This window comes from Solanum stenotomum, chromosome 2, assembly GCF_019186545.1.
Source record: "Solanum stenotomum isolate F172 chromosome 2, ASM1918654v1, whole genome shotgun sequence".
NCBI lineage: Eukaryota > Viridiplantae > Streptophyta > Magnoliopsida > Solanales > Solanaceae > Solanum > Solanum stenotomum.
The window spans coordinates 70,187,859-70,198,909 of NC_064283.1; the positions used below are offsets into that span (position 1 = coordinate 70,187,859).

At 37.1% G+C, this 11,051-nt stretch overlaps 1 pseudogene; it reads left to right on the forward strand.

The window, feature by feature from the left end:
* LOC125856257 (putative late blight resistance protein homolog R1A-3) overlaps nt 1-11,051 on the forward strand; it is a 41,498-nt pseudogene that overhangs the window by 5,542 nt on the left and 24,905 nt on the right.

Here is an 11,051-nt window from a genome sequence, read left to right on the forward strand (position 1 = left end):
GCCCCCCCCCTCCCCACCCCCACCCCTTTTCTATTCTTTTTCTTTGACGTACACCCCATCACCATAATCATCAAATATAAAATTAAAAAAAGCTTTTGCAAGAAAATATATCATTCAACATTTTCATAAATTTAAGATCTATTGCTTGAATTTACTTATATATATATATATATATATATATATATATACACATATATTTCCCAACTTGAAGATTTCTTGATTCTTTTTTTATCAAATCAAAAAGCATGTGCAAGAGCTAATTACAATCTATCATATTTAATGATTGAGAAATTTTTTGAGTGTGAACTGTGAAGAAAGATGAAAATGATGGGTTTTTTTTTATTTTTGGGGTGAGGCGTAGAGGGTGGGTGGGAATGAAGAAGGAATAATACATAAATGTCCCTTTAACTTGGTCTCATTTTACGTTTATGTCCTTCAACTTTGGGTATGCACAAGTAGGCCCTTAAACTTGTATAAAGTTGAACAAGTAAACACATGAGTACTACATGGCATAATACACGTAGGATAAAAAATGACATGCAGGATGTCAAGTAGGACATGTGTGTCTATTTGTTCAACTTTATACAAATTTAAGTGCCTACTTGTGCACACCGAAAGTTGAAGGACATAAATGTGATTTGAAGCCAAGTTAAATGACATATTTATGTATTATGCCAATGAAGAATGAAGTAGGAAGGGGGGAAAGAGAGAGAGAAAATTGCACTTTTTATTTTTTAATATTATTTATTTTAAAATTTAATTTCTGATGTGTCATTGGAAAAATAATAATAATAATGACGTGTCATTAAAAAATGGTGTGGTATTTTATGTGTAAAATGAGTGTATTAATTACACGCACACATAGCAGATGAGAAAGAGGTTTAAAATATTGTGTTTGAATGAGTTTAAGGGTCCATTTGGTAAAGTCAAAGTACAAGGGTCTAACTTATAAACAGAGTCAAGTACAAGGGTCTCCAGGTCATTCCGCCTTAATTTAATTTTAAAAGTTAATGAAAAAACATATTTTTATCCCCAATTTATGTTCTTTTTTTTTTTTGTTTTTTAGCAGTTGCCATTTGAGGAAGAAAGAAGAAGAATCAACAATCTTATTGATGATTTTTATGAATCGCTTGAAGAAAATACAGAATGAAGAAGAAGAATTCATTGCTTCAAAATTGGATGACATTGAAAAGCTAAGAATGGATTTGAGATTCCTAAGAGCATTTGTCCTGTTTGGGGATTCGAGTTTGGATGAGTTTTATGACAAGATATCCAGAATATTTTCATGTACGAATGTCTGGCTGGGTCAGTTTTCAATGAAGATGAATTGAGTATGGCCAAATACAACATGGTTAGTCTTAGGGATTGCTTGGTGGATGAAATGACGATTTATTTGAGTTTGAAGAATGCAGGCATGGTGACAGAGATTGAAAAAATGTTTGAATATCTCTTCAGACACCTCAATGATCTACCAAAGTATAATTCTTATTTGCTTCTCCCACTTATGAGTGACTACAACATTCTTCGGCAAGTATTCAGACATCTCGGAGATTTCTATCCTATCCTCGTCGCCAACAAAACAACTACTCAATATCTCTATATATCCTCGCTACCAATTCTGTTTTGAACGTTGGACTTTCTTGATAGAGGAAGTCTCTCAATGCTCTTCCATCATCACTTCTATACTCCTCGACATAATTCCTCTTGAGCTGGAGGTTCTATACATTTCTACTTCTAAGCTCATCAAAGAATCAACGTCAACTCAAGAACTAGAAGGGTTTGTTAAGAAAATCCTAAAAGCATCTCCAAGGATTATTCAAAATTATCTGTATCCTCTCCAAGGACGCATGGAAGGTGTCAATTATGCTCCAACTCAAAGCATTAATGTCATGATTGAGTTCCTATTGATCTTTCTCACCGACATACCAAAGCGCTTTATCTATCATGACAAATTGAATGATATGTTGGCACATGTTGGACTACTTACAAGGAAGATATCTATTCTGGTGAGCTCTGAGAAAAATATCGATGAAGCAGATTTTTCAGGTCCAGACTTGTTGCAAGAAATTGAACAAATGAAGGGAGATATTAGACAGATTTTTTTTAAAGCTCCAGAGTCATCTCATACAATTGACTTTAATTTGTCGGAGTTAATATATTTCTATATTCTATCAAAAATATGGCAGTGCTTAAACACTGAAAAGAGAATTGTATTTACTGTGACCAAATGGCTGGCCAAAGATAAAAGAATCAACAAAAAGTAGCAGTGTTCAGTAGTAGTAACTACTACATTTAATATATCAACAGTCACTTTTTTTTTTAATCAGAAGGTACAGAAAATAAAAAGAAGTCAGAAATAATTATTTACCTAATAATAATAATAATAATAAGGGTAAAAACAGGACATTTAACCCTCATTCCCTAACAAAAGGGACTCTATATCCGGTAGGGCTCGAACGCGAGACCTCTAATTAAGGGTCAAAGAGTACTGCCACTCCATCACAATGCTTGTTGGCAGTAGTCATCTAACTGTCCATATTCTTAAAAAAGAAAGGGATAGTTGGCTTTTTCATGTTCTTAAAAAAAAGGGGGAATTGTCCATTGATGACTATTCTTCATCAGATTCAGGCCAAATGGGACATATATTGATTCACAGTTTGGCATTGAAACCTTCCAATTGAAAAACTAGAATCTTATATGAGAGATTACATACGAAATAAGATTCATAACTAGCAAAAAACAGGAAAGAAAACACACAACACATTAAATTAAAATATGTCCAGAACCAGCAATGAAAAAAACCAGTAACTAGTTTGTTTATTGGAAGCAATAATCAGATGAAGTGAGACTGCTAATGCATTCGTTGCATTGTTTCTTTCTTCATTGTTGTTCTATCCCTGAGTCCTTTGGGCATTCTGCAAATTATATATAGTATGTCAAATTAAATGAAGTATATATGTAGGGGTGAAGATGTAAGAATTAATTACCTCTTCTTCATCTTCTTCTTCATACACATCTTCTATATGGACTTGAAGTCTGTACTCTCCTGTGAAATCTACTATCTGTTTCTTAAACTCAATGGCTGAATCTCCAAGCTCACGCTTATTATTAGTCAAATGAATGAACTTTAAAGTGTGTATATCTATAAATGCAGAAGGGATCTCCGTAAGCTCTGTAACAATGTTCTAATCTTAATTCCTCAAGCTTGGGAAAGGTTTCCATATCAACTTGCCATTCCGAATGATTGACCATTTGCATAGAAAAAGTCTTAAGACTTTGATAGATGTCCTCACTTGCGTCCCACTTGTCCTCTACGAATTCACAGTCAATAAACTCCAGAATTTCAAGCTCAGGCAATGCCGCGATTAATGACAACAAATCAGGTCTCAGGAGAAAACCAGACAACCGTAACTCTTTCAAGCTGTTAGGGAAGTAATATTCATTGGGTTGTCGGATTTTGTCTGTTAACTCGGGAGAGCCAACATTCTTGTTCATTACAATGAGTGATTCAAGTTTATTAAGGACATCAAACTTGGGAAACCAATCGCCGTTTGTAAGAGGATCTGTTGGTTCCTTGATGTGGCAATGAAGGTGCTGAAGATTCGGGAACTTCTCCAGAACATCACTCATGGCTTCAGTATATGAGATATCAACTTCAGATAAGGTTGTCAAGTCTACTAACTTTGAATTCTCAGCTTCCAATATTCTACTTGGTTCATGCATAATATCGTCCGCATCCATTTCCTCTTCCTCTTCAAAGAAAGAACTCCTGTCAATTTTCACATGTTTCAGTTTTGACAGTTTGAATATCCAGTATTGATCAACAGAGTTTCCAGATTCTGGAGGTTCAACCACGACACTGGGATAGCTTTTAACTCTTGAGTTTTAATCCTTAAGAACCTCAAATGAAATAGGGAGCCTATTTCTTCCCTTAAAGAATCTTCCAGAATAATGCTATCCAGTTGCAACACTCTAGCAAGTCCAAAGGGTCTTGTATGACAGATATAGCTGTAATTAAGAAGCAAACCGCTAACTTTCAAAGATATAAGATGCTTACTACCAGCTGAACACTTATTATAATTGAACAAAGCACATCTTTTGTGGAGTTGGCAGTCATCAGAATGAATGGTTAGACGATGGTGTAGGAAATCCGAAGCATGAAATCGAGCACCTGAATTCATTAACTTGTAAAACTTTTCCTTTTTGGCCTTTTCTGAACAAAAATCGTGCACAACATCATGCACATAGCAAACCTTGATCCTAACAGAAAAAGGCATATTCTTCTTGTAGAACATATGATCCACAATTATCAGGCTACTGGAAACTAAAGCATCCAAGTTTCTTTGAGTTGCTTCCTCTAAACTATACTTGGATGGGATATCATGATCCACCAACCCTCCAGCCATCCACAACTGCATCAACTTAGAGACTGGAGTTCGTTTGCTCTTTCGAGATCTTGCAAAGTAAAGCAACAACGGCTTCAGGTGGTATGGTAAATGGTCATAACTTAATTGCATAACCTTCATCATCTCTAAATTGTTGTTGGCAGAAACAAAGGAATCTAGATTATGCTGAATTTTAAGCCACAAATCCTTTTCCTTTTTCTTTCCTCTAACAATTACTCCAGCAATCAAAACAACAGCCAAAGGAAGCCCTTGACATTTGTCAACTATTTGGTGTCCAACATCCGACAGTTCAGCAGGGCAGCTTCCCTCTCCAAATACCCTTTTTTTGAATAACTCCCAACTTTTTCCCAGTGTGAAAAGTTGAAGGTGGAGAGGATCACTACGGCTTTTAACTTTCAAACCTACCTCACTACTTCGGCTAGTTAAGATAACTCTATTTCCTCTCTCAATCTTTGGAAAACATGCTATTAACATCTCCCCTGTTGCAATATCCCACACATCATCCAAAACGATGAGGTACCTTTTATCGTATAGTGCTACTCGTAGATTTTCAGCAAGGTCTTCCTCACTTTCTACTACTCTTCGTTGTTTTTTAGCAAGGTCATCCTCACTTTCTTTTTTTTCCAAGGAAGTAATTTGCTGAAGAATCTCCCACAACACCTTTGACTTGTTATACTTTTGGGAAACAGTGCACCAAGCACGAACATTGAAATGACTAGCAACTAATGTATTGTTATACACTTTGTTGGCTAGAGTAGTTTTACCGAGTCCTGGCATTCCGACAATTGAAATGAGATCAAGCTCGGATTCATGTTCATCAAGGAGCTGGTCAATGATCCGGGCTTCTTCTTCCTCATGACCTACTGTTACCTCAACAAAAGATGATGAGGTTGATTCAATTGGCTCATCGGAAGACTTTGTATCAAGGGGGTCATCCCCATTCTTAGCCTCCAGCTGTAAACTGGTGACTTCTGCCACAATAAGATTGATCTTATCAATGACATTCGGAAGTGAGAAGATGAGATGCAAGAGAGCATTATCTCTAACAAGAATGGAATTAATGACATGTTCTGCCTCATATGCCATATCTAAAGCACGCAGCCAACAATCTTTAACTACTTGTTGAGAGTAAGGGAAAGAAAGAATAAATAGTTAGTTCCAAAAGTTAGTTATAACTAACTTTTGGGAAGTTAAGTCTTGGAAAAAGTATCTCTCTATATAAGAGAGTCTTGTATGTAATTGAAGTTTAAGTTTTTCCAGAATATATTTTCTCTAATAAAAAAGATACATAATTCTTCTTCTCTTCTTCTCTTCTCCTCTTTTCTTTTCAATCAGTTCTGGAAACTATTGTTCCTAAGAACTATTTCATGGTATCAGAGCGAGGTTCTGTCTCACCCGATATTGGGGCCCCCAAAATCAAAATTGCCCACGCACCAGATGCTAAGCACTGGGCGTGAGGTGGGATGTTAAAGAATGACAAAAGTCCCACATCGGTGGTTAATGAAGAATTGAAACAATGGTGGGTACTGAAAGTTCAGCCACAGGAACGACTGGTCTAGGTGGGATTCAATCCTCATATCGTTTCAACTCACAGGTATTGAGAATTACTCAGTCTGGAATAGATCCATGCGAGTGGCTTTGTTAGGAAGAAATAAAATGGGTTTGATAGATGGAACTTGTGCTAAAGATAAGTTTCCTAGTGAATTTGGGAACAATTGGGAGAGGGTAAATGCAGTAGTGTTGTCCTGGATAATGAATTCTGTTGCTAAAGAATTGCTTGGGGGTATAATGTATGCATCTATAGCAAAAGAAGTGTGGGATGATCTATATGAGAGGTTTCATAAAATTGATGCTGTGAGAACCTTTAATCTGCATAAGAATATATCTTCTCTGTCTCAAGAAAATATGTCTATGTGTGCATATTTTTCGAAACTGAAAGATTTGTGGGATGAGTTTGAAGCACTTGTTCCTGCACCAAACTGTGAATGTGATAAATCTAAAGATTTTGTGGTCCATCTTCAGAAATTGAATTTGTTTCAGTTCTTGATGGGATTAAATGAGTCATATCTTCAAGCAAGAAGTCAAATATTGCTTATGAGTCCTTTGCCTTCAGTAAATCAAGCTTATGCTATGATTGTAAGTGATGAAAGTCATAAGGCAGTAGTTACGAGTGCTGGAGTATTGGGAGTTAGGCCAGGTGCACAGTTGCGAGATTATGAAATAGCTATGTATTCAAGAAATCAGGGACAAAGGCTTAAGAAAAACTATAATGTTCAGTGTGATTTTTGCAAGTTAAAGGGTCACATCAGGGAGAATTGTTGGAAGTTAATTGGCTACCCTCCTGATTTCAAGACCAAGAGAAAGCAAAGAATAGAAAGTGATTGTAACATCCGGCAATTTGAAATAACTATGAAAAAGCTTGGAAATTGGAAAGTCTTTTTTTGGAAAAATTTAAAAATCTGGAAATTTGGCCGAGTGTGGAAATCAGTGAGTTTTTGGCCAACTTTGAGCAGTCGTAACTCCTAGATCAGGATGAGTTAGGAGTAGTTCCAGTTATGGTTGTGAAGCTTGTGTAATGACCTTTCCAACGCCACCGAGTTTGTGCGATTCCGAGTTCGTATGAGCGAGTTATGGCCATTGAAAGTTGGACAGTTGGCAGGGAATCCGTCCGGAAATTTTAAGGGCATTTTGGTCTTTTCCCTAGCCATTTCTTTTGGGATTATATTGTGTGTTAGGCTGATTTTGGATCATTTTGTCCCATTTTAAAAGATAAAGAGTTAGGGTTCTTGAGAGTGAAGAAGAGAAGAAGAAGAGAAGAAGAAGAGAAGAAGGAGAGGAAGAAGAGAAGAAAGAGGAGATCAACAAGTTTCCGTCAAGGATCATCGTGGATTTTCTTCGGGGGTGATCCCTTTCAAGGTATGTGAGTTTTTAGTGTTGGGTGATCCTTTCCCCCACACACCAAGCTCATTTTTATGATTTGAGAAAAGATTGGAATTGTTGTTGAAGTTGTTAGTTGTTGTTGATGTTGTTAGTTGTGTTGTTGAAGTTATTGTTGGTTGTGGGACATGATTGGGTTGTGTATTTGAGTTGTAATCTATTGTATGTTGAGAGGTTGATGATCCTTAGTGTTTGGGGTTAAACCCATTGAAGTAAGGATGGTTTAGAGTTGGAGAAACAAGGGAGAAAAGTTGAGTTTTCTGGGCTAGGGGTCGGCGCGTCGCGCCTGCCAGCGCGCCCCAAAAGGGGTTCTGAAGTTTCCCCCTTGGGGCGGCGCGCCTCTCAGTATGCCAGTAGGCCCTCTCTGAAGTTTTTGGTCTGGCGCTCCGCGCCTCTCAGAGCGCCAAGTTTTCCCATTCTTTCCATGCTTTCTCATGCATGTTCCTAGGTGTTATACCTATGTTCCCTAGTTGTTTCCAACACCCCAAAGTGTTTCTAAACCTCCCGAACTCATCTATAAACATGCGATTATATGTCTTGAATCCATAATCCAATTCAAGGCGAGTTAGGATCAAAGTTAAGGGAAGTTAGAGTCAAGTCAAGCAAGGTTTAAAAGCAAGTTCAAGTGAGTTTTTAAAGTTATTCAAGAGTCTTTATTGAATGCTTTAACTTCATTTAAGGCTCAAGTTTCCAGTCAAGTTAAGTCAAGAGTTTCAAGTTCAGTTAAGAGTTTCAAGTTGAGTAAAGAGTTCCAAGTTGAGTTCATTTCTCAAAGTTATTAGGGAACTATGTATTCCCAAGGAAGTTTTAAAGAAATGTTTTTACATTTAAACAAAGTTGGAAACTGAGATTTCCAAAAGAGCCTTCGGGCTAGTTTTTGAATAATTATCTCATATCAGCAGGAATACATATGTTTTAAAAACATAAGAGCCAGTACATTTTTGGGAGTAGTATCGAGCACCGAATTGGGGGAGCGTTCAAAGAACCCACAGCCCCCATAGAACCATGTTAGTCACCATGGGTAGAAAAGGATCATACTTTTTAGATGAATCCTTTTCAGATTAGACTAGTGGATCCATTAGGCAGTTCAGGTCTTATACCTTTGGCCGGGTATAAGATGCTCTGGCAGCGTGAGGTCGATCGTTGTATCATCACTATAGCTCTCATGTGATGGTTGTCGGTTAGAGAAACTCCCACAACAGTTATTGTATTTTCATACACAGAAAGTATTGTATTTTATATACATCAGTTCATTTGTATTTCTATATACATCTCAGGCTTATTGTATCTTTGTATACACACAGAGTTTATAGCATGTTTAAAGCAGTCTTTCTTTATATCGCACTTGTTTTAAAATTTGCCTTATATTGAAAGAAGTCAGTCAGGTTGAGTTGAGTTGAGCCAGGTAAGCTATTTCAGTTTCTTCCAGATTTCCTTCTAGCCTTTGTTGCTTAATTTCCAGCTCGCATACTCATACATTCCATGTACTGATGCCAGTTGGCCTGCATCTTATGACGATGTAGATACAGGTACCCCAGATCAGCATCCTGCACGTCGTTGATCCAGCTGAGCACTCCAGAGTCAGTGGTGAGCCTCCTTGCTTTTCGGAGGACTCAATTATTTTGTGTACTTAGTTTTGTTCTATTAGGATGTTGCGGGGTCTATTCCAACATCCATCTCAGTATTTTAGAGGCTTCATAGACAGTCAGTCAGTTAGTTTTGAGTCTCTTATCTATGTATATATGTAAATATTCTATTTTGAGGCTCGAGGTGCCTTGTTGGCCAGATGTGTATCAGTTAAGTGGTCTTATGACTTTGCTTTGATGAGGTTATTCTGTTGAGTTAGGTTTCCACTGAGTTAAGAAAGCTAGGCCAAGGGTTCACTTGGGGCCAGCAATGGTCTCTGAGTGCCGGTCCCGCCCAGGGTGTAGACTCGGGGCGTGACAGTGATGCTGCATAATGTAGTGGCTGGTCAGTCTGGTGAACAATGCTCTCAAGTAAAGGCAAGAACATGTGATCAAGAAGATTCTGAAGTGCAGATGTCTATGATAAGCCAGATAAGTAAAGCAACTTTCACACAAGAGCAATATAATCAGATTCTAAAGATGATCCATACTGGCAGTATATCAACACAGGAGACTGAGGCAACAGATGTGGCTAATGTCGCAGGTATAAACAGTGCTTTTCTAGCTTGTTCTAAGTCACAACAGTGGATAATAGATACAGGAGCTACTCATCATATAGTGTCTGAATTAGGTCTGCTTGATGAGTCTTCTGTGGTAACATCTGAAAAAGTAAAGAGGGTCTGTCTTCCTAATGGTGATACAACTGTAGTTGCTAATGTAGGGAAAAGTTGTTTGCCAGAGGGGAACAATATTTCTAGTGTGTTGCATATTCCTTAGTTCAATTATAATCTACTCTTAGTGTTGTTGACACCTAATTTCAACCCTCCACGGTAATAATTAATTTGCGAGCTTCCTTAATTCCAAACGATTTGAAATAACTAATTTTATAAAAATTCAAAATATGTTTCAAGATATTTTAAGAATTTTATTCACCTTTTATAATATTTTAAATAATAAATATGTCTTATATTGTTACGTATGTAACTAATATATTTTATAAATACTTGAAAACTATCTTGAAAAAAAAAATAAAAATTTCATTATTATTATTATTATTCTTTTAACGTTAAAACACTTTATTAATATAATTTAGTTTGAATTATAGCTATGTTGTTGGATTAGTTATTTTTATTAAGTTAATTATTTTATCCCGTTAAGATTAAGAAGCTCGTTAATTAATTATATTAATTCGTCTTGTTTAATTACTAGCCGAATTAACTAAAATAATTCAATTTGGCTAGATTGTTAATTCATCTACCTAACCCTTTATTGCAATCCATTTATCCATTTTATATTTGCAAAATCTAGCCCATTTGTTACAAGCCTAACAATTTTATTCAACTCTATTTTGGCCCTTTTTACAATCCAATTAAAAGACCATTTTCTGGGCCAAATCCAACCCTTTCCAGCAACATACAAAAACAGCAGTACCAAAACGACCCAGCCAACTCAATTTGCCAAATTTTCCAGCCCACTTCCTTTCCCTTGACCCGGCCCACTTCCAATTCTAAAAGAAAAACCAGAACTCCTACAACGTCTGCAAAAAGTCCAAATGCTCACAAGAAGCACGTTAACTCCAGCAGCCCACAAACGACACGGACAACAGCAAGGAACAGAGGCAGTACACCGCCTCTTATTGTCTTCTTCCTCCTGTCCCTTTCAGAATCGTAGTCGCAGCAGCAAAAGGGAACGCAAAATTATCCTTGCAAGCTTTAGATGGAGACACGTAGCTCGCTAGGACATTGGAGTCGATCTGGGACATCGGTTCGCCCTTTCCTCTTTCGGAATTAGGCGAAATTTTCAGAGAAAGTAGGTTTTCCTTAATCGGTGAAAGGTTTTGGTTTTTGAATTTTGGATTTGGTCCTTGGTCTTGACCGGNCCCCCCCCCCCCCCCCCCATTTTTTTTCAAATCCTAATTTTGCCTATATATCCCCTCCTTGTTCATTGGTTTTGGGGGGGAATTTTTCCTTGAACAAAAATACCAAAACAGCTAGAGCAAAAATACTTCAATACACACTAAATACACTTTGTAAGCAGGGGGGATAAGAGCTTCGGTATTTGGGTTTAAGTTTCCGTCCAAATC